The sequence below is a fragment of the Lepisosteus platostomus genome, chromosome 5 (genome assembly GCF_059453375.1).
Source record: "Lepisosteus platostomus isolate fLepPlt1 chromosome 5, fLepPlt1.hap1, whole genome shotgun sequence".
Taxonomy (NCBI): Eukaryota; Metazoa; Chordata; class Actinopteri; order Semionotiformes; family Lepisosteidae; genus Lepisosteus; species Lepisosteus platostomus.
Window position 1 is genome coordinate 33,835,858 of NC_142615.1, and position 19,831 is coordinate 33,855,688.

Here is a 19,831-nt window from a genome sequence, read left to right on the forward strand (position 1 = left end):
CTGACAATGTGCACGCTGAGAAATGCGCACGGACTGACTTTCTTCTCGCAATGAAAATGTTACTGCTTGTACCTCATGTAAACACAGTTTTAACCATTAGAACACTCATATATATCCTGAATCAGGATGTGACCTGGAATCCATTGTACCGCTTCAAACTGAAAGTCAGATATTTAGTCTCAAAACTACATAACTCAGGATTTTTTTTTTCCTTGATGGCAGCATTGGCTTCTGTTATTTAGATTCAACCACTGAAGAGGTTGGTTTTGTGTTTTTAGCTATTGAACATAACTGGTAAGTTTAAGTCAATTCTTGTTACTCTTTCCGCTCGAAAGAGCTGTATTAATTCCGGCGCACCTGTCTCCACAGGAAAGTTATTGCTGCCCTCAAACCAAATATACTGCAGCTTGTGGCCACATGTTCCGTCTGTCAGCCTGTGTTACCATGTTAGACATATTACTGCTCCAGTACAGTAGTAAAAGAGGAAACGAATGCAAACACTGTTTAGGAAAAACACACACGTCTCAGGCCTTAACCATGACAAGGATGGGATTTGAACCTAGACGAGCAGAGCACAATGAATTAGCAATCCAAAAAGTGACTCCTGTTTAATTTTCTTTTCGCTTGCTCGATTTGTAGTACGCTCCTAAATCCTTACAACCGATAAACAAAACAGCTTCATGTGCAACAGCATTCTGCTGCAGGTACGGTTTGCACCGTGTATTAGGCGAACCCGAATTAAATATTTCAAATATGTGAAGAATTTCATGAAACCTGAAAAAAGATCACAGCCAATGTCAGCAATTCAGACCCTGTAGGCAGCTTCAACAGAACAAAACGATCTGAAGCCGCAATAATTTCACAGAGTGTATTGTGACACTCTAACCACGTTGTTGCTATTACTGCTACTTCTGCTGCAGTTGCTTTAAACTCTACTCAGCGGGCAAGTAAAGTTGTACAAAGAATAGACTACTTTGAGCCGTCCAAATTCCATTATGTGAATTTTTATTAATAACAGCATTAGTAATACAATGCGTGCTCAGAAACCTTACTTATTAGCTTATGAAGCAATAGTGTTTCGACAATTTGCGGTCTTCAAAAAGTAAACGCTGAAGTTTTTATACTTCCTTGTGAGCAGATCACCTTTGATTTAGAAAAGGAAAACTTACTCCCCTGTTGCTTTCATTACAATATCTGAATCGAGACCCAAGCGCTAAGAAAGCTGAATAACGCAAAAGTCATAAACCCGATTTTAATGTAGATACACATTTTCTAATGCAGCCTTCATTACAAGACAGTCTATTTCTCGAAAGCGTGTTATGTAAAAAAGAGAAAAACGAAAATATATGGATGACAATATTTAAAACCTGAAGATTTTACTTTTGAGAAATTGTCATTTTATGTATCTAGACGCTTTTCAACCACTGCTTTTAGAACTTTGCTGTGCTTCCTGAATCATTTTCAGTGTTATAAACTGGGTGTGGAAGTAGCGATCACTTTGTAGAGCAGTTGATAGACTGGAGCTGTTCAGACTATTCTTGTTATTCCTCAAATGCTTCCATCATTTTTCTTTCAGGCTAGGACGCGAGTGTGTACATGTGTTTGGTTTTAGTTTCACTGATTCTCATTGAAGATTTGGGAATTAACGACGAAAGAATCAGTTGCCTCGGAAAGCAGAAGGTTTGGTTCTCAACGATATTGAAGACACGCCCATGTAGAGCGGCGTGTGATGATTAGTACTATAAAAGACCAAGTGCTCAAAGTGACGTCTGCGTTTGCCGTTGAAACTTTTCATCTCGGGCGCACTTTTAGAATGCAAAGATAGAGCAGTTGTGTTGAATCACAATATAACAGCTGTCAGCAGAGTGGCGCAGCGGAAGCGTGCTGGGCCCATAACCCAGAGGTCGATGGATCGAAACCATCCTCTGCTATGTATTTTTTATGCACGATTGATAAGCACACCATCAGTTTAATGAAGTGCATTTAAACTGATTTTTTCTCTCGTGTGTATGCAAGCTTCACACTTACGGTACTCTTTCATCTTTACCAATAGCAGATGCCCAAATGTATCTTTGGTTGTTCTGCGATCCTTGATAGTTTCCTCAAATCCTTCAAATGAACATCCATATCAAACCAATTGTGTTTATATATATTACAATTAAGGTACATATTAAACGCACATTTGTATAATGCTAATTTAATAATAATTGTCAAAGATTGTCAAGTTCTCCAACAAATGAACAAATGATCAACAAATGATGATTAATCTCTTCTTGAATATAATCTCAAAAAAGAACCATTAAGCTTTACTAAGATCAAAGCTTAATCAGTGTATTAAGTTTAGCTTGCATCATAGTAATTGAGCAATAAAGTCTGTCCTAATTAAAGAGTACCCAAAGTTTGAAAGTACAACATAGAATAAGAGTACCTTTAATTGCTCTAAAAAGATTTGTGTCTCCCAGGCACCTCTTTTGTCTTTGATCTTTCTGGTTTGTGCCAGCGAAGTTGAATTCCATCATCAGTTAATTTGTCTTAAGTCTGAAAACCAAATTATGCCTGAGCTTAGACATTTCTCAAGCGAGTTTTCACTCAATGTTTATTTACTCAAATATTTAGTATCAAATGTACTACTGTAATCCTTATATTTTAAAAGACAATTTAGCAGTTTTACACCTTGCAAATTCAGTGGTTAACAAGGTATCTTTAAGCTAAAGTTTGTGGATATTTTAACTTGATCAAAGTAAAAATGTAATGTAAAAATATTTAAAAAATCTATAAGCAAAACCTTAACAACACTGTGAACACACTTTCTTTGAAATCACTGTTGCCTACTCTCCAAAGTTGGTTTATCTGGAAATAATATTATATTAGAAATAATATTAGAAGCTATTTTTACTACTGGATCTTCACTAATCAACTAATCAGACATACCCATTACACATTTTCACATTTTAACTCCACTTTTCTGCAGTATTTGCTAAGTCCTAGAATACAAAGTGGCCATATTTCAAAGTTCAAAAGTTGTAGTAATTTCTTAGAACATGAAGCTTTTTATAAAACACTTTATTTTGGCATTAAAAAATTAGCAAGATTATACATTATAAACAAAAAATAAGAATGTATGCCAGAGATGGATCCTATTAATCAGATGTAAGCTGTCACATAATGACCTATCTGTAACCTAGAATACTAGTAGTGAATATTTTCTACACCACAGAGAGAATATAATATCAAACCAGTAGGTTTTGATTGTCCATGTTGTCAAGGACTCACTTGTGTGTACAGGACTTCCATTGTGCTCAGCCTCTTGAAGTAGAATTGTGAGTTCACCAGTTCTGTACACTTTCCCACATGCCTCAGTTCATCTCTGATCTCTATCAGGAGACCCAATACCCGAAACTCTGAAATCATTCACATTTTGTATCAGCATTTGTAAGGAATTAGGTCAGGAGTTTTTAACACTATTGTTATATTAGCATTACTGTAGTGTTGCTAATGTGCTACTTGCAATTTATAATCCTAAAAATGTAAAATTCCCACATTTGTAGTTGATTTTGTGTGATCTTCACCTTCACACTATTTTATATATCATTTATTGCTTATTAACGTACTATTTTTAATCAAAATAATATTAAGACCTGTATGTATTCAAATAGTATTATCATTATTTATACTTACACATCAAAAGACGATTGCTGAGAAAAACATGACAGTATTTAACCTAAATGGCAAACAACAAATATCAGCAATGCATTGTGGTATATAACCAGAAAAGATGCTGTGTTAGATATGTTTTCAATTTCAATTATATATGCATTTATTAATGTTGTCAATATTATTACTGTTGCAATTTAACCATGGTGAGAATCCCTGCCTGTCATACAGGAGCTAAGGAGCTTTTTCTATGACCTGTTTACAATTTAAACTGTAGTGAGACACCTTTCTTCTACAGAAATCTATTTTTTAAAAAGGAGATGAATTAGTTATAACAACACAAAACATCAAAGTGAAGTTGCTTTTCAGCAACTCCTTGGCTACATGGGAATTTAGTTTTTTTGACAGCAGGGTCATTTGCAAAATTAAACAAGGAATTGATTCACTCCTGTGGAATACTGTATAAAATAGAAGACAGGTTTGATATGGAAACAACTACACACATTTTAGTTTTTTTTTCCAATTGTACTCCCATCAAAGTGACATAAGAAAAGTCATTGTCAGAAGTGGGATATGAATATAAGCCACCAGGGGAGACCGATGTAATAACGTCACCAGAAATATATTGAAAACAAATGGGCTGTCACTAAGGAAATTCATAGAGAAATACAGGTCCCACCATAAAACACCATAAGGAGTGCAAAACATGTTAAGTTATTTCTGTACTTCATCAGTGTCGGTAAAAGAGGGACTCAAGGACACAAAGACTCTAGTTTGGGATTCAGGCTGAGAAAGGGAAGTGTGACTTTGGACACAGGGCATTGCAGAGAGGAACAAATGGCGCAACGAAACAAAATGCCAAAACCCCAGATTGAACCAGGGACCTTTAGAGCATCAGTCTAAGGCTTTCTCAGCTGAGCTATTTCTGAGCTATTGTGTACGATCCAACCTCTGCTGTCTGCAGTAGCCTCCCAAAGTTCCAGCATGAGTGCACGAAGAGGAGTGGTAGAGTGTTACTGCAACGTCATTCAGAAGGGGAGTGATCCAGCTCAGCTCTCTGAGGATTGGTAGATACATCTTCTTCATGAGTAATGTAGGATCAACTTCTTCAGGCTGGAGGAAGGGCTTGCATTTCGGCAGTAGTAACTGACTGAGTAGTGACTTCTAGGACCTGGTCTTATCAGGTTGCTTTGCCACGTTTGTCTTTTCTGCTGAAAAGACCTGTCTCTAGGAAATTTAGGAAGCAGAAGAATGACTATCTGAAAGGTGACATGATCTGCTGGCTGTTTGATGTGATGTGATGTGATGAATGACACAGGAAATTCGAATTCTTGCAATAAGACAAAACAAGATCCATAAAACACTTGCAGGAGTGCAAAATGTGAGAAGATAAAAAGACACCTGTTTCTGCCCAATTTCAAACAGGGGATCTTGCGCATGTGTGATGAACGTGATAATCACAATATTACAGAAATGACAGCAGCATTGAACATGGCGAGACGTAAAAGATTGTTAATTCCCTTCAAATACTCACAGTGTGTTCATTCTGCTGTATTAATTTACTGTGCTCATCCGGCAGTAACAAACCTGTTATCTACACACTGTTCCCAGAGCTGGAAAGGTGACTCCACATTCTACAGCTCTCTAGCAAAAGAGGAAGTCAGACTACAGAAATGGAGTAAATCTCCTCTTCAGAATGTGGAAATATATTCCTGAGAGAAGTCCTTTCTCGAAGTTCAACACTCTCTGCAAGTCACCCATTCCCACCTTGCGCAGTGTAGTGGTTATCACATTCTCTTAACACACCAAAGGGTTTCAGTTTGAAAGCGGGCGAAAACAAGTGATCACTTTTTGCACATTTGTCACTGCTGAGGTTGCTTTATGGGTCTATTTTCTATACTGTGCTGATCAATTGGAAATCAAATGGCAAAAAAGACCCGTTCCCACACCTAAGGTCAAATATTAGGAATCAAAACTGCTTGAGTGTATAGAAGCACACAGCTTTATTAAGATTTCCAAGTAGAAGATCTTTTTATTCATAAAAGACCCTATTTATGTTGTATGAGAAATATTAATATTAATACAGAATTGAAATGAAAACACATACCCTACCAAACCTTGAGTACAGGCCATTCAGGATGATAATATAAAACCATTTATAATTCAACAAATAAAACCTGTCAACTGGTAATCACCAATTATCATAAAAAAATAAGTAGCAATACACAGTAGGGGACTCTTGGGTGCAAGTTAAATCCATGCAAGAAGGGGGTTTAGTGTTATATTTCCAAATCAGATATGCAAATGAGAGATCTGGCCCAGCCAATCTCAAAGCTCCCTTGGTCTGGAATGGAGCTGCTCCCCTCTTCTAGTTATTCACACTGGAGTTAGGTTACATATTAGCACATTTCATCTAACAGTTGCTCCAGAAACAAAAACGTAAACAAATGACCTGGAATGTGACCACACCTATTAGAATGTTGTTCAACAGATAACTTGTAAACCTTGTCATAAGATTTTTTTTGTTCTACAAATTATACTTTATTCTGCAAAAAACACATCTCAAAAGGAACATCTCACACATATTAGCACTCCATGTAATAAAAAACAACAGCGGAACGGAGATTGATTGTTCGTTATCAATCTTTGCAAGTGGGGGCGGATTTTTGCACAATTAAGAGAGTCCCTCCAAACCTACCACTTGCTATTGTCCTTTAATCCCTGTATAGGGCCCAAAGTCCTTTCCAGCGCTCCCTCGCCGTGGGGAAACCCCATTTGGTGACGTGGTGCTTCGTCCTCCTCCTGAGGTCTGCCAGGATCCTCTCTTCCAGCTCCCTCGCCCCCCACTTTATGTTGTGCCAGATGAGAGTGTTCCTCGCCTTCCACAGTCCTTGTTTTGTGAGGGACAGCAGCAGCCCCCGCAGGTCCTGTGTCCCCTTGTCCAGTCCGGTGGGTGCCAGCCCCCAGCAGAATGTACTGGTAACTGAGCACTGCATCCGTTCCCAGGAGTTGCATAATGTTGTCCATTCTGCCCCACACCGCCTTGGCGAAGAGGCAGCTCCAGAACACGTGCTCCTGAGTCTCCTCGACAAAACACGTGTCCCGGGGGCAATGCGGATTCCTGGAGATCGAGTGTCTGTAGAGGACCTTTCTGGTAGCCAGTCTCTTGTGTACAGCCATCCAGTTGAGGTCCTTCAGTTGGTTGTCAAGTTCTTTGGGCTGCGTCCTTTCCCAGACTTGTCTTTGTACAAGTCTCTTTGGTTGGTGCAGATCTCTGGCTGTCTCGTGGCCTCGTACCTCCTGATCCACTTGACAGTGCAGATGTAGAACTCCGGTCGCCTTCTGCCTTGGGCCCAGTGTTTGACCACTGGACCAAGTGCCTCATTGGGACGGAGAGCCACAGCCTGACAAAGTACTCGTACTTGTGGCCGATGGGCTCCCGCTGCGCCCGACAGAGGTTGCAGTAGAAGATGCAGTCGAGTTTCAGGGGGAAATGTGGGACATCTCGACCCCTTTCCTCGACCGGCTGACACATCCGGTTTCTCGTGATGTACTCGTACTTGCCGCCCCAGACGAAGCCAAAGATCATCCCTTGCAGCTCTCGTCTGAGTCTGGCAAGCAGCGGGTACACCGCAGACCCAGCATCGCATTCACCTTGGCGATCCTCTCGGTCCAGTTGATGGTCTCGTTGTCCTAGCTCTGGAAGGTGTAGCGGTGAGGCTTATTAATAAGGCAGAATTAAGTGTTTCTGAGCTTTCCCAAATTAGGCCTAATTTCTCTGTTCATCTCTGTGGTGCAGCCACAGAGAAAGAATTCATGCAAGCTGATTTAAGATGTTTTCTTGTGATAAGAAACCAGCTCCCAAAGGGGGATGCACTTAGCTAAGCCTGGCTATCATGATCAATGGTCATCCATTGGCGCCTATCTGTCTAGGGAGTGCGAGTTGGACATCTGGATTGCATTCCTAAGTGTCAGGAGTAAGTGACTCATATCTCACCTTGATCAACCAATCAGGGACTGGTAGGGCCGAGTAACCCACGTGGGACTCTGATGCCCATGGAACTTTCAGCCAATCAATGAGCTGAAGTTCCTCCAGGTAAAAACAGGCAACACAGAGATTCAACAAGATTCAGAAGGGATTCTGGAGAGGATTCTGTGGACTGTTCTAAAGGGAATTCAAAGGAGAATTCCAGGGCAGGACGGCCCAGGAGCAGAAGGCTCCCAAGGGCAGGACATCCTCGCAGCGCGCCTCCTGACCATCCTGAGACTCAGCCCGGACAACCACGGAACGGCCAGTGTGTCCGAGTGCCAGAACTTTCCTTTGTTCTAAGAGTCTAGAGTGGAGGTTGCCAGAGAGTAACCAGCAGCAGGCCTCGTGAACAGGTCGGAACTGTGGACAGCTGAATCACTATTCAGAACTAGCTCTTCATTAGGAACGAACCGGTCCTCTTCCTGACTTGCTGGGACCCACAGTCATCTTTTCTCCTGTGCACAAACTTTGCTAGTTAAAGCCAACACTAACTAGCCGGTCAGTGAGCATCAGCAACGCACCGTCGCGAGCCGCACAGCACAGCCTGGCACCGAGCCAGAGAGCGCGGATTGGACAGCAACAGCCTGCAACTGTTTCTTTGTGCCCGCAGGAGATCTGAATCCCCAAAGATTGGATGAGTATTCAACTTCAATGCATTACAGCTCAAGAATTCAATTGTTATCCCAACCAGTTGATATCAATTTAATTCCTAAGAGTTATGTACTTGTTTCGAGTATCTAATGTAGAAGTTATAACCAAGTTCATTTATGAAACGGTCTTAATGAATGATATACTGAACGTATGTCCTCTTGATATATGTAACACTTCGTAACTGATTGAATATATATCTTTTGTATTCTGATAACCCTCTCGATAAGATCTGTTAGTTTAAGGCATATTCTATGTATTAATAAATGTATCCTCGTGTATTAGTACCTGTGTGTGTGCGTTGTTTGAGTTATATCGCATGGTTGGACTCTAAAGCCATCAAAAGAATCAACTTTGTGATTTACTGCTACAATTAATAATTGTCTCAGTAAATGCCCAAACCCTACAGAACTGGTGCCTTCAGAGAGCCACTAACATTACATATTTGGCGTCCCTGAACGAATATGAATCACTACAAAGGAAACCCCCAGTATTTTGAGAGGCTCCGTGCAGAGCTCGAGACCCTCTGGCTCCGTCGTCCTGTGCTTTCAGGGCCCGGAGAACTTCAGTTTGCTCTTTCGGCGGTTGAGCTTCGACCCCAAGGCTCTGGAGTATTGCTCCATGACCTGCAGGGCCCTCCTTAGCCCCCTGTCCAACCTCAGGAACAGCGTCGTGTCGTCAGCGTACTGGGAGATCTTCAGGGTTTCCCCCGCGCCTCCCGTTATCTCCAGGCGGTTGATGACAGGGTCCCGTCTCACCACCTCTGCTAGGGGCTCTGTGAAAAGAACATAGAGAAGGGGTGAAAGGGGGCAGCCTTGTCATACTCCTTATTCCTGGGGAATGAAATCCCCCAGGTTTCCGTTCACGTTGACTCTGCTGCCTATGTCAGAGTACAGTATATTAATCCAGTGGCTGAAACTCTCTCCGAAACCGAAGCGTTCCAGCACCCTAAACAGATAGCTATGGTTCACTCTGTCGAAGGCTTTCTCCTGGTCCAGTCATGGGCATATTCCGGTCCTCGCCCCAGGCGCTGGTGTCTCTGGTCAACTGGAGGTTCCAGCTGACGGATCGCCCTTCCACCCCACACGTCTGGTCGCTGTGGATGATGTGGGGAAGAGCGGTTCTCAGTCTGGCGGTCAGAAGCTTGGACAGGATCTTTACGTCCATGCAGAGCATTGTGATCGGCCTCCAGTTTTTGAGGTCGTAGGCATCTCCTCCCTTAAAGAGCAGGGAGATGACGCCCTTCCTCATGGTGTCTCCGAGTTTCCCCCGCGGAAGATCTCCTGCACCACTTCCACCAGATCTGCCGCCAGGGTGTCCCAGAAGCAGGTGTAGAATTCCTTGGGGAGTCCATCCGGCCCCGGCACCTTGCCATTCTCCATGGACAAGAGCGCAGCCTTCAGCTCCTCGGCCGTGATTGGACCCTCCAAGTCCTCCCTCACCTCCTCCGGTACTCGTGCCTTCAGCCCCTCCAGAAAAGCATCACCTGCCTCCACCTCTGTCTGCTTTTCTGAAAAGAGCTCCTTGTAGAAAGTGGTGGTCGCTTCTACCTTGTCACTCTCATCCAGCACTTCCTCTCCATCTCCCCGTCTCAGGCTGTAGATCACCCTCTTTTTCTGGGCTTCTCGGACCTGATTGAAGAAATAAGAGGAACAGGTTTTATTATTTTCATAATGCTCCCTTTGTGCCTTGACCAGGAAAGCCTTGGCTTTCTTGGTGTGCAGCTTGCGGATCCTTTCCTTCAGGTCCCATGCCCAGGCTGAATTGAAGGCTCCTCCCCTGTTAGCCAAGCTGTACTCCTCCTCTAGTTGTTTCGGGAGTTGCGCAGCTTCCTTCCTCTCCCTGGCCGCCTTCCGTCTGCAGTACGTCTGCGCCAGCGTTCGGGTCCTGTCCTTCATGAACTCCCACCATTCCACCACGGAGCTGTAGCCATCCTTCATGTCGACCCAGCTTGCGTAGTTTTACTGAACAGTGCCCTGAAGTCGTCTTCCTCCAATATCTCCCGGTTCAGCTTCCAGTACCGACGACCGAATGCCGGCAGGTTGGTGTTAGCCACCACTGTCACGCACTCATGGTCGGAATACCACTCCGGGGACACCGTCGCCGACTCCAGGGAGCAGGTCGTGTGCAGAAAGATGTAGTCCAGGCGGCTGCACACTCCCCGGGAGTTTTTCCCGTCGTTGGGGCGGCACCGTCTGAAACCGTCTACCAGGGAGAACTGCTTGAGTAGCGACTCTAGCTCTGCTGAGCTAGCGTCGCTCCCCTTCTCCCGGTCGACGTTGAAGTCCCCGCCAAGCACCACCTGTCTGTTGGTGGTGCAGCAGCTGGCCAGGTCAGCAAACACTTCCTTCCGGATAGAGGGTTCTGTTGGAGCATAGACGTTAATTGCTCTCAACTTCTGCCCCCTCCAGTCGATGTCTACGACCAGGATCCGGCCCTGCACCACCGAGAAGGAGGAAACCAGCGTCATCTCTGGGTTTCCGAGGAGGATTCCCACTCCGGAAGAGTGGACCCCTCCTACGCTCCAGCATGATTCTCCCTTCGTCCATTCCCTGCTGAATGTCAGCTTGTCGCTTTCATCCTTCAGGTGGACCTCCTGTAAGAAACAAACTGAGAAAGACTTTGAGGTCAGATCTTAAAAGTCTCCCCGTCTTTTCACCGGGTCTCTTAGCCCTCTCACGTTAGTTGTTAGAAAGATAAGTTTCACAGTCATGATTAAACAAGTGAAAGTTGAACCTCCTCTCTTTGTGCTTACAGTGGAAAACTTGGGAGTCTACATCTGGGCACTGTTTAGCCTAGATGTAACTCCTCTTGTTCCTGGGGGGAATATGCTGGGCTCCCTCCAGGTCTCGCTGGGGACTGAAAGGTAAACATGCTGGACAGGTCCAGCCCTACCATCAGTCCCGGCTCCAGGGGGGCTTCAAAGTAATCCTCGTCTTCCTTGAGGCTACTCTCCACCACCGCTTCGGGAAGGCTTTTTTCTTCCCTTTCTCCAGGAGTTTCGGGGACCTCCAGTTGCTCCTGGGCCTTGGGGGAGGGGGGCTCCACTTCCTGGGCTGCCTCTTCCTGTTGTTCCTGGGCCTCAGGGGAGGGGGTTCCGACTTCCCGGGCTGCCTCTTCCTGTTGTCCTTGGGCCTCGGGGGAGGGGGTAACCTCTTCCTGGGCTGCCTCATCCTGTTGTCCGTGGGACTCGGGGGAGGGGGGTTCCGTTTCCTGGGCTGTCACTTCCTGTCATCTTTGGGCCTCGGGGGGGAGGGTTTCCATTTCCTGGGCTGCCTCCTCCAGTTGTTCCTGGGCCTCGGGGGAAGAAAGTTCCGTTTCCTCTAGGACGAGGAAACGGTTCTCCCTTACCACTCTTTTCTTTTGTCCTTCCGAAGGTGGATCCTCTTTCCCTTCTTGCTGGGAGTTATCCAGGGCCCTTCCTCCGGTCAGCCATTTTGTCCGTCGTCCTGGCGGCCATCTTGAGGCACTGGTGCGGCTGGGGGTGTGGCCTCGGCAGTTTCGGTTCTCTGCGGGGTAGGTGCGGGTTCTTTGTTCTCACCTCTCTCCCTTTGTCTTGAGACCGGCTTCTGCCGGTCGGCTTCCACCACCTGCGCAAACGAAGGTTTGCTTACCTTGCATTAGTGAAGGAGGTGTCCCTCGGTGCCGCATCCATCGCACTTTTTGGCTGCCCAGCAGGTTTTTGCCAGGTGCCCCTCTTTGTTACAGTTGTGACATCTGACGATGTCACACGTGTTCTCTTTGTGGCTGGACTGTCTGCACTTCTTGCAGAAATCCGGCATCCTGGGGTAGTAAAGCTACCCCCTGTCGGCTCCGATGTTGAAGTGGGCCGGGGGGTTCTGGAAACCGTCGACGCCCTCTAGGTCCTCTTTCAGGAGGACTCGGTTCTGGTGTTTGCCGTACCAGACGCCACAACTGTCCCTGATCTCCGTCGGTTTGCCCACCACAGTTACATACCTCCCTAGGTACGCTGTTACCAGTTCCATTGGTACGTAGGGGTTGTATGTGAGGACTGTGATGGTCCTCTGGTTTGTTTTCCTCATAGGCTCCGGCCTGAAATCAGAGAAACGGGGGTGCTTACCTTTTTCTCTGATCATTTTCGTTGCCTTTTCATATGAGGCGACCGTGGCCATGTAGGCCTCCATGTATCTCTCTGCCTTGTTGACTTGCAGGCAGTAGAGATCTCCGGCCACCAACTGCAGGATCCCTCTCAGGAAGGTAATGAAAAAGGATTTCGCAGTTGGCATCGTCTCTGTTTTCTTGGTCCAGTGGAACCGGATCAGTGTCTTCTTATCTGCCATCTGGAAAGGAGAAAAAAGAAAAAAGGAGAGAAAGAGAGAGAGCAAGGTTCTGTGGAGAGGAGGGTTTAGCTGCTAAAGGAGCAGTGAGGGAGCCCTGGCCTTTGTCCTTGTGGGCAAAGCCCAGCTAGGTGCAGGCGCAGGAGGAGAGAGAGAGAGGGAGAACATTGCTACCGGATCCCACCCAGCTCAGCTGCTGCTTGGCCTTAACCCCCTAGGCTCAACCTACAGCGATCTTCGATCGCCTTCTAGAACTTTGGAAAGACAAGAACTGCGGGTATGCCACTTGAACTTGATCTTAGCCAAAAGGCCGATAAAATTGGATTCCAGCTCACTGGCCCTGCAAAACTTAGTTCAAGACTTTAAACTCTCACATATAGATGTATATATCCCACAACAGCAGGATATACATGGTCAGGGAGGAATAGCAGCTCCAGAATTGACTATTGCTTTGTCTCAGAGAGAGTGAAAGTTGTTGGGGTCACTCTTCAGCCTGTCTTCTTCTCAGATCATCAGGCTTTAGGGTGTAGAGTGGAACTCAAGGGCAGGACTGTCTTTGGCCCAGGCCTCTGGAAACTCAACACAAAGCTGCTAGAGAACGAGGGGGTAGTATCCCGCTACAAGGAGAAACTATCACAGTGGCTGTCCTTGCAGTGTCTGTATGGGTCAGTAGGAGAGTGGTGGGAGGAGGTGAAGGTGAGGACAAAGGCCTTTTTCATGGCTGAGGGAAGGAAGGCTGCTGCCAGACGGAGAGGAGTGCTAGCCAGGAAACAGAGGCAGCTGCAGCGTCTCTACGCGATGCTGCACAGTGGCTTCGATGTGCTCGAGGATATCACCCTTTTAAAAAAGGACATCCGGAACATAGCCAAAGAAAGCAGTCGAGGAGTGCTGTTAAGAAGCAGAGTGCAGTTCTTGGAAGAAAATGAGAAGTGTACTCGCTTCTTTTTCAGGAAAGTGGTAGGCTCCAAGTCTGTCATGGAAAGTGTAGTTGATGAGGAGGGACGAGAGAGAACAGAGCCGAGTGCTATCCTCTCCTGCACCGAGGCCTTCTACTCAAGACTGTACAGCTCTACAGAGGTAAAGGATGAAGAAATTCCTTTTTTTTACCTCAAAGCTAGAAAACGTTTTGAGTGAAGAAGATAGGGAAGTACTTGAGAGGGATTTGACAGTAGAAGAGCTGAGACAGGCTATGGAGAGCTTACAGAAGGGGAAAACTCCGGGTGCTGACGGGCTCCCTAAAGAATTTTACTGCACCTTTTGGGATCTGCTTCAGGATCCGCTACTGCTCCTATTCGAGGAAAGCTATAAGACAGAATTGCTGCCTGACTCCTTAAGAGAAGGCACTATCTCTCTCTTGTTTAAGAAAGGAGCAAAGAATGACATAAAGAACTGGAGACCCCTCAGCCTGTTAGGCGTGGACACTAAGATCCTGTCCAAAGCCCTTTTCCTGCGCCTACAAAATGTAGTGGCCTCACTGGTAGGGAAAGAACAGACTTGTGGGATAGCAGGACGCCTGATGAGCGACAACCTGGCCTTGTTGAGGGATGTCTGTCTGTACTCTGAGGATCGCTCCCTCCCTCTGTGCATTTTAGGTGTAGACCTAGAAAAGGCCTTTGACCGCCTAAACCGGCAGTACTTAACATCGGTACTTTAGCACATGAAGTTTGGCCCCATCATGAGAAAGTGGATTAACCTGCTGTACACAGGTAGCAACAGCAGAGTCATGGTTAATGGCAATAGATCATGCCCCTTTGAAGTCTGTTCAGGGTGAGGAAGGGCTGCCCATTATCCCCCTTGTTATTCGTTTTGGCTATGGAGCCCTTAGCCTGTGCCTTGCGCCAGGATCAGGCCATTAATGGGATACCAGTGCCTGGAAGTGGGGGAGGAGAGGTAAAGACATCTCTATACATGGATGACGTCACCCTGCTCCTCTCTGACAATGCCTCAATTAGCAGAGCTCTGCAGTGCTGTGATCGGTTCTCTTTGGCTTCCTCTGCAAAAATTAACAAATCTAAGAGTGAGATTTTTTATCAGAACTGGAGGGAGCCAAAAGAAGGACATGATCTCAGGCTGCAAGAGAAGAGAATTAAGGTCCTGGGGGTGTATTTTGGAGAAGAGATGGGAACAGTAAATTGGCAGAACAAATTGCCAATTTTAAACAAAAAACTGATGCAATGGAAGGACCGAGACCTCACCATGACAGGGAAGGTGCTGGTCATCAAAGCCGAGCTCTTGCCTGTCTTGAATTTTCTGGCTTCTACCTTCCCAATCCCACACCGTGTTGCGGCGGTGCTGAGGAGATTGATGTTTCAATTTCTATGGGGTGGGAAGCAGGAAAGACTCAGAAGGGAAATAATGTACAGGCCGCTACCCTCAGGGGGGAAGTCTGTCCCAGATATTGCTACGAAGCTGCTGTGCATTTTCCTGGCCTCTGTGCTGAGAGGCTTTGCAACAGCACCTGCAGCGCGTACCTGGACTTATTGTGCCAGGCTCTGGGTAGGTAGGGAGGTGTTCAGAGTGTGGGGTGTCAGACCCAAGCTGGATGTCCCACTCTCTGACACATGCCCTGCAATTTATGGGACAGTTAAAAGTTTTCTAAGATCTCACCCAATTGGCCATATTCCCCTCCGAGATGTCAGCGTCCAAAAACTGGAAGATTTCGTTGCACCCCAGAACAATAGGCAGACCCCTGTGGGCATTTTAACATCAGCCCAAACAAGGAAGGTGTGGAAACACACATCCTCTAAGTTTCTGTGCAACATTCACAGAGATTTAGCCTGGAGTGTCGTCCACCAGTGCTTACCGGTACGAACTTTCTTGTACCGTAGGGGCCTCACCCCCAGCCCTCGCTGCGTTAGGGTAGGCTGCGGCGAGGAGGAGACTGTGACCCATCTCCTGTGTTCCTGCTTTTTTGCTAAGGCCTTCTGGGCACAGTTTGAAGATTGGTTGCAAGCTCTCTCGCCCCAATTTACCCTGACCGCTGCTTTCGTCATATACGGCATCTCTCCTGTCAAATTTCCTCCTGACGTGTTTGACAGGATCTGGGCCGTGGTGAACAGTGGGAAAGACGCCCTGTGGAGAGTGAGGAACATGGGGCTGTTCAAAGGCATCGAGGTCCCAGTCAAGGCAGCAGGTAGCCTGGCCCTGTTCATCACCCGAGAGAAATATTACCTCAGAGATCTGTGGAGAGAAGGGAGGGAGGAAGCAGAAAATCTGTTGGAAATAGAGGGCATAGGTCAATATCTCAAGAAACTGTGAAAAACATTATCATGTTTAAGTAAAGAATGTGATTTGCACCAGAAAAAAAGAAATTGTCGCTATGTAACTGGTACCGTGTCAAAATGTAATGAGATGTGATCATATATACTGTTTTAAGTATTTATATTAATGTAAAGCTTTCTAATTTGTGATGTCCTGTATTTTTTTGTGAAAAGAAAATAAAGTTCTTAAAAATCGGTTCACCCAGAGCGAGGCTCGGCCATTGCACTCCGGCTGTGCTGACCCCTGCGAATTCCCCAAATGTGGGAATCTCGACTGCATCATTTCTGGTAGTGGGGGACTGCGTTCGCGCACTCCCCTGATGTGCTTGGTCCAATATCAGATACGGAAGAGTTACGACACCACGAGCTGCGATAGGATCCCAGTTCGAAAGGAGTCGATGCCACTGCTGGTTCCCAGTTTCTTTTAGTTAGAGGTCCGGAGAAGCATTTCAAGCTGGTTACACTACTCCTTCCGGACATTCATTCCCTTTTAAAAGTCAGTCGTTTTGCTGTAGTCTGCATTATTAAGGCCAATTTATTTGGTCATGGGGGCCTCGGTACTGTATGCTAATTCTCAAGACAGTTTCACCCGTTTTCTGATTGCTAGGTTCTGTACCAGTGCAGACATGTCAAACAGTGAATGGCTGTACCTCTATTGTAACCGTGCTCAATGAATGAAATCAGTAATAAATGAATCTATGTATAGTTATACGAAAAACAAGTGGTTTATCAACTCATCTTCATTTGCAGATTTAGAGGCAGCTTCGATATTCGTTTTACAAACGTTTTTTTTTTTATATGGGTCACCCACATGCCATAGCAACAAAACATCTCTAGAGATGAGGCTATAGATCACCTTTCCATCCTCCAGGTTTTCCTCCCAAAGCCTACGGCACCAACGGCAACCCCTGCTGGCCGAGAGAGCAAAAGCTTGCAGCACCTGGTATTCCCAGTACCACTTTTACGAGCCGAGTACTTTGCATCCACTGCTTGCCAGGATGGTTCCAGTTCTACCACAACCCTGAATTGAGTGGATGGGAATATCAATGTAGCCATCAACTTGCATGTTCCTCTTCTTCACTCAATGCAAAGGAAGCCAGCTGTTGTTTGAGGTTTTGTGCTCTTTAACAGGAATTATGACCATTTTTGTGCCCACTTGTTGAAACAACACTTTCTTTGCACCCATTCCTCAACCTGTAATAGTGAGAAAATAAAAATGAATACACCAAACTGTAAAAATCCCATATATGTAATTTCTTACTTTTGTTGTATGAAAGTATTCTTACTGTCATGTTCTTTACCACCCCTGGGTGCTACAGGTGCTTCAGCTGGAGAAAGGCCTGCAGGTAATACAGTACAAGAAGCTGCTCAGGCAAGGTGATGTCTTGCCCAGTCTGTGCAACACATCTCTCTTTGCAACCATCAACACCTTCCAGCAATCCTTCGTACTTGGTTCTGGACTCTGCAACTGTCTATATCTGTGGGAGAAATTACTACTCATCAACTTTTTTTGTATTCAAATTAAAAGTACAACTGAAAGAAGTTTTAAAATGAGAATGACCTATTTTAGTAATCTCTTGGCAACATTCTTACAGTTCTTCTTCTGAATATCCTTTAGGATACTTTGGAAGTTGATGATGAGGTTAGCCAGGCTGGGATCCTCTACTTTCACACTGATATCATTTAGGATGTAGCCTGGAAAATGGTTTTTGTTCTTAATATAATTAGCAATGATTTGGTGAGACAGTCCAGTGGTCTTCATTTGGTTACAATAATTGTTGTTTTGGATAGGCCCTTTACAAAGTTTAAGGAAGATGCAGATGGATCCATAAAAACAGGAATCTGGAAACATTTTCTACCTGACAAATGTAGAATCACTATGTTTATGGCTGAGATTTCACATGGGTGAATTTTAAGCTAAGGAGTAAAAACGTGCTATGGAAATATCACTGCTCAATTTTAAATGCCTTTAAAAAATAAATACCTCCTGAGAGCAATCTGCCACTCCAAGATTCTTGGTAAGGTCCTGTTTAAACCCAGCCAGGTGAGGAGCATCCAGGGAGTGCGTTCTGTCCAGTCCAGCCTGGGTCACCGTCTTCCTGAGAGCCTGCTGATGGCTTTTAAGACTGGGGGGACAGAAGGAATACAAAATACACATTTAAACATTTTTACTTCTAAGACAAACTAGAATACAAGTATAAAACAAAAGATAAATTTGGAAAAAATAGAAAGTTCTCCAGAACTCACATCTTCCCCTTCCTCTTCCACTTCAGTCTCTGGCCTCTCTTCCTCCTGGACAGCAGCCTCTTGCTCAGGGCATCTGGACCACTGGTATATCATTTTAACATACCCTTACATAAAGGTAAAGGTTAGAAATGAAACAGAAGAACCCTTATAAATTATAAATATCTTACCTTGCTGATGTGTCTTCAGGATTCCACATAAAACAGTCCATGGACTCCGCCAGTCTCACATTCTCACCACACATGAGCCCTATGCTCTTGCAATCCCCGACCTGCCCATTCCTCAGGTGATTCAACAAGTCCTTCCTGGCCTGGAGAAGGACCTTGCTGATCTCCTCTGCTGAGGCTCATTTCATACACACCCTCTTAAGGTGAAGAGGAAACTGGTCAAATGTCTTCAGGCAGGTCTTGCACACCAGAGGAATCCTCATGGGTCTCTTTTGAAAATAAATAACTTTTGTGTAAAGGAACAAGTCAAGACTGTTTCAGTTTCTTAACCGAGCCTTAATTTTCTCTCCAATAGCTTCACCATATTGTTTATTGTATTTTAGTAGAATTATACCTTGCTCTAAAATAATGACTTTATAAAACAACTTAACTCTTACTTGGTCTTGTTCGCAGTCTTTCCAGTAGAAGTCGTTGTAGAATTTAAAAACTGCTGTGATAATTTGATCTGCCCAAGTATCCTTCCCTAACCCAGTATTGATAGCTTGTGTACTGTAGGGTCCAAAGGTGGTGTTCTGCAATTTCCTCCCATAATGTTTCTTTGACCAGTTGGAAGCAAGTGTGAAAGCTTCCTCCCAGTGGGGAAGCTCAAGATCCTCTAGTTGTATGACAGATTTTGCTCTTCGAGGATCTGCATTGTGGTGTGAAGCCAATTTTTGGCATTGCTTACCAGCTTCAAATATGTGAGTTTGGGTGGCTTGGCAGGTTTTATGAGTTCCTTGGTCTTCCGTCGTAGGCTGGCGGGTCCTTGGTTCTCCCGTCCAATAAAACTGCTGTGTTTTGTAAATGGTGGACTGTTTGGATCATTTTGTAGATGATCCTGGTTCCTTGTTGGAAGGTATCCTGTCTGACATGTTTGCTGTGTAGGCAGTGTGGAGGGTGACCATATGGTTGCGTGCGTTGTCAACTCTGGATTGATCCATATTTACCATTTAAATGCCTAAAGCTTCGTTGAGATCGTTAGGTTTCCACTGTTAGGCAGCTTTACCTCTGTAGAATCTGTGGCTCCATAGGAAGACAATCTTGCCTTTCTGTGTGTCGCTATGTTTCTGCCTGGGTCTTCTTCAGGCATTGTTCTGGAACACTGTGTCCATGCTGGCCTGTTTTTATCCTGTTTTGTAAGGGGCAGTGTGTTGTAGTTCCTCCTAGGGGGCTAGTTTGTATCTTATGGTCTGTGTTCCTTCTGTACGTTTCTGTATGAGTAGGTGCAGTTTCAGTTGGTGAATGGGTTTCTGCTTTCCCTGGTGGGGATTATGCATGGACCATTAACATCTCAATAGGCAATCAGGGTCTTTTGTTTTCCTCCCTAGTAGGGCTGTGCAAGCTGTGTGAGTTTCCATAGCTGATTGGTTTCAGTTATTCTTCTGTTTGTTGCGTGTTAGTATGGTGAAGAGTTCCAGTCCCTGTAGGATCTGGCTAGTTAGGAGAGGGGAACAAAGCTCCTTCTCCCAAATTTTATCTGAGAGGGGACCA

General features: G+C 45.1%; 1 non-coding gene and 2 pseudogenes across 2 annotated transcripts in view; all 3 read left to right on the plus strand.

Moving 5' to 3' along the window:
• The window catches only part of LOC148665690 (scavenger receptor cysteine-rich type 1 protein M130-like), a 267,138-nt pseudogene that overhangs the window by 182,265 nt on the left and 65,042 nt on the right, over positions 1-19,831 (plus strand). The gene's annotated exons all lie outside the window — the stretch shown is intronic.
• trnam-cau (transfer RNA methionine (anticodon CAU)) lies at positions 1,860-1,931 on the plus strand. The gene has a single exon. It is a non-coding gene; the product is annotated as a tRNA-Met (tRNA).
• LOC148665710 (U1 spliceosomal RNA) lies at positions 16,073-16,210 on the plus strand (annotated as a pseudogene).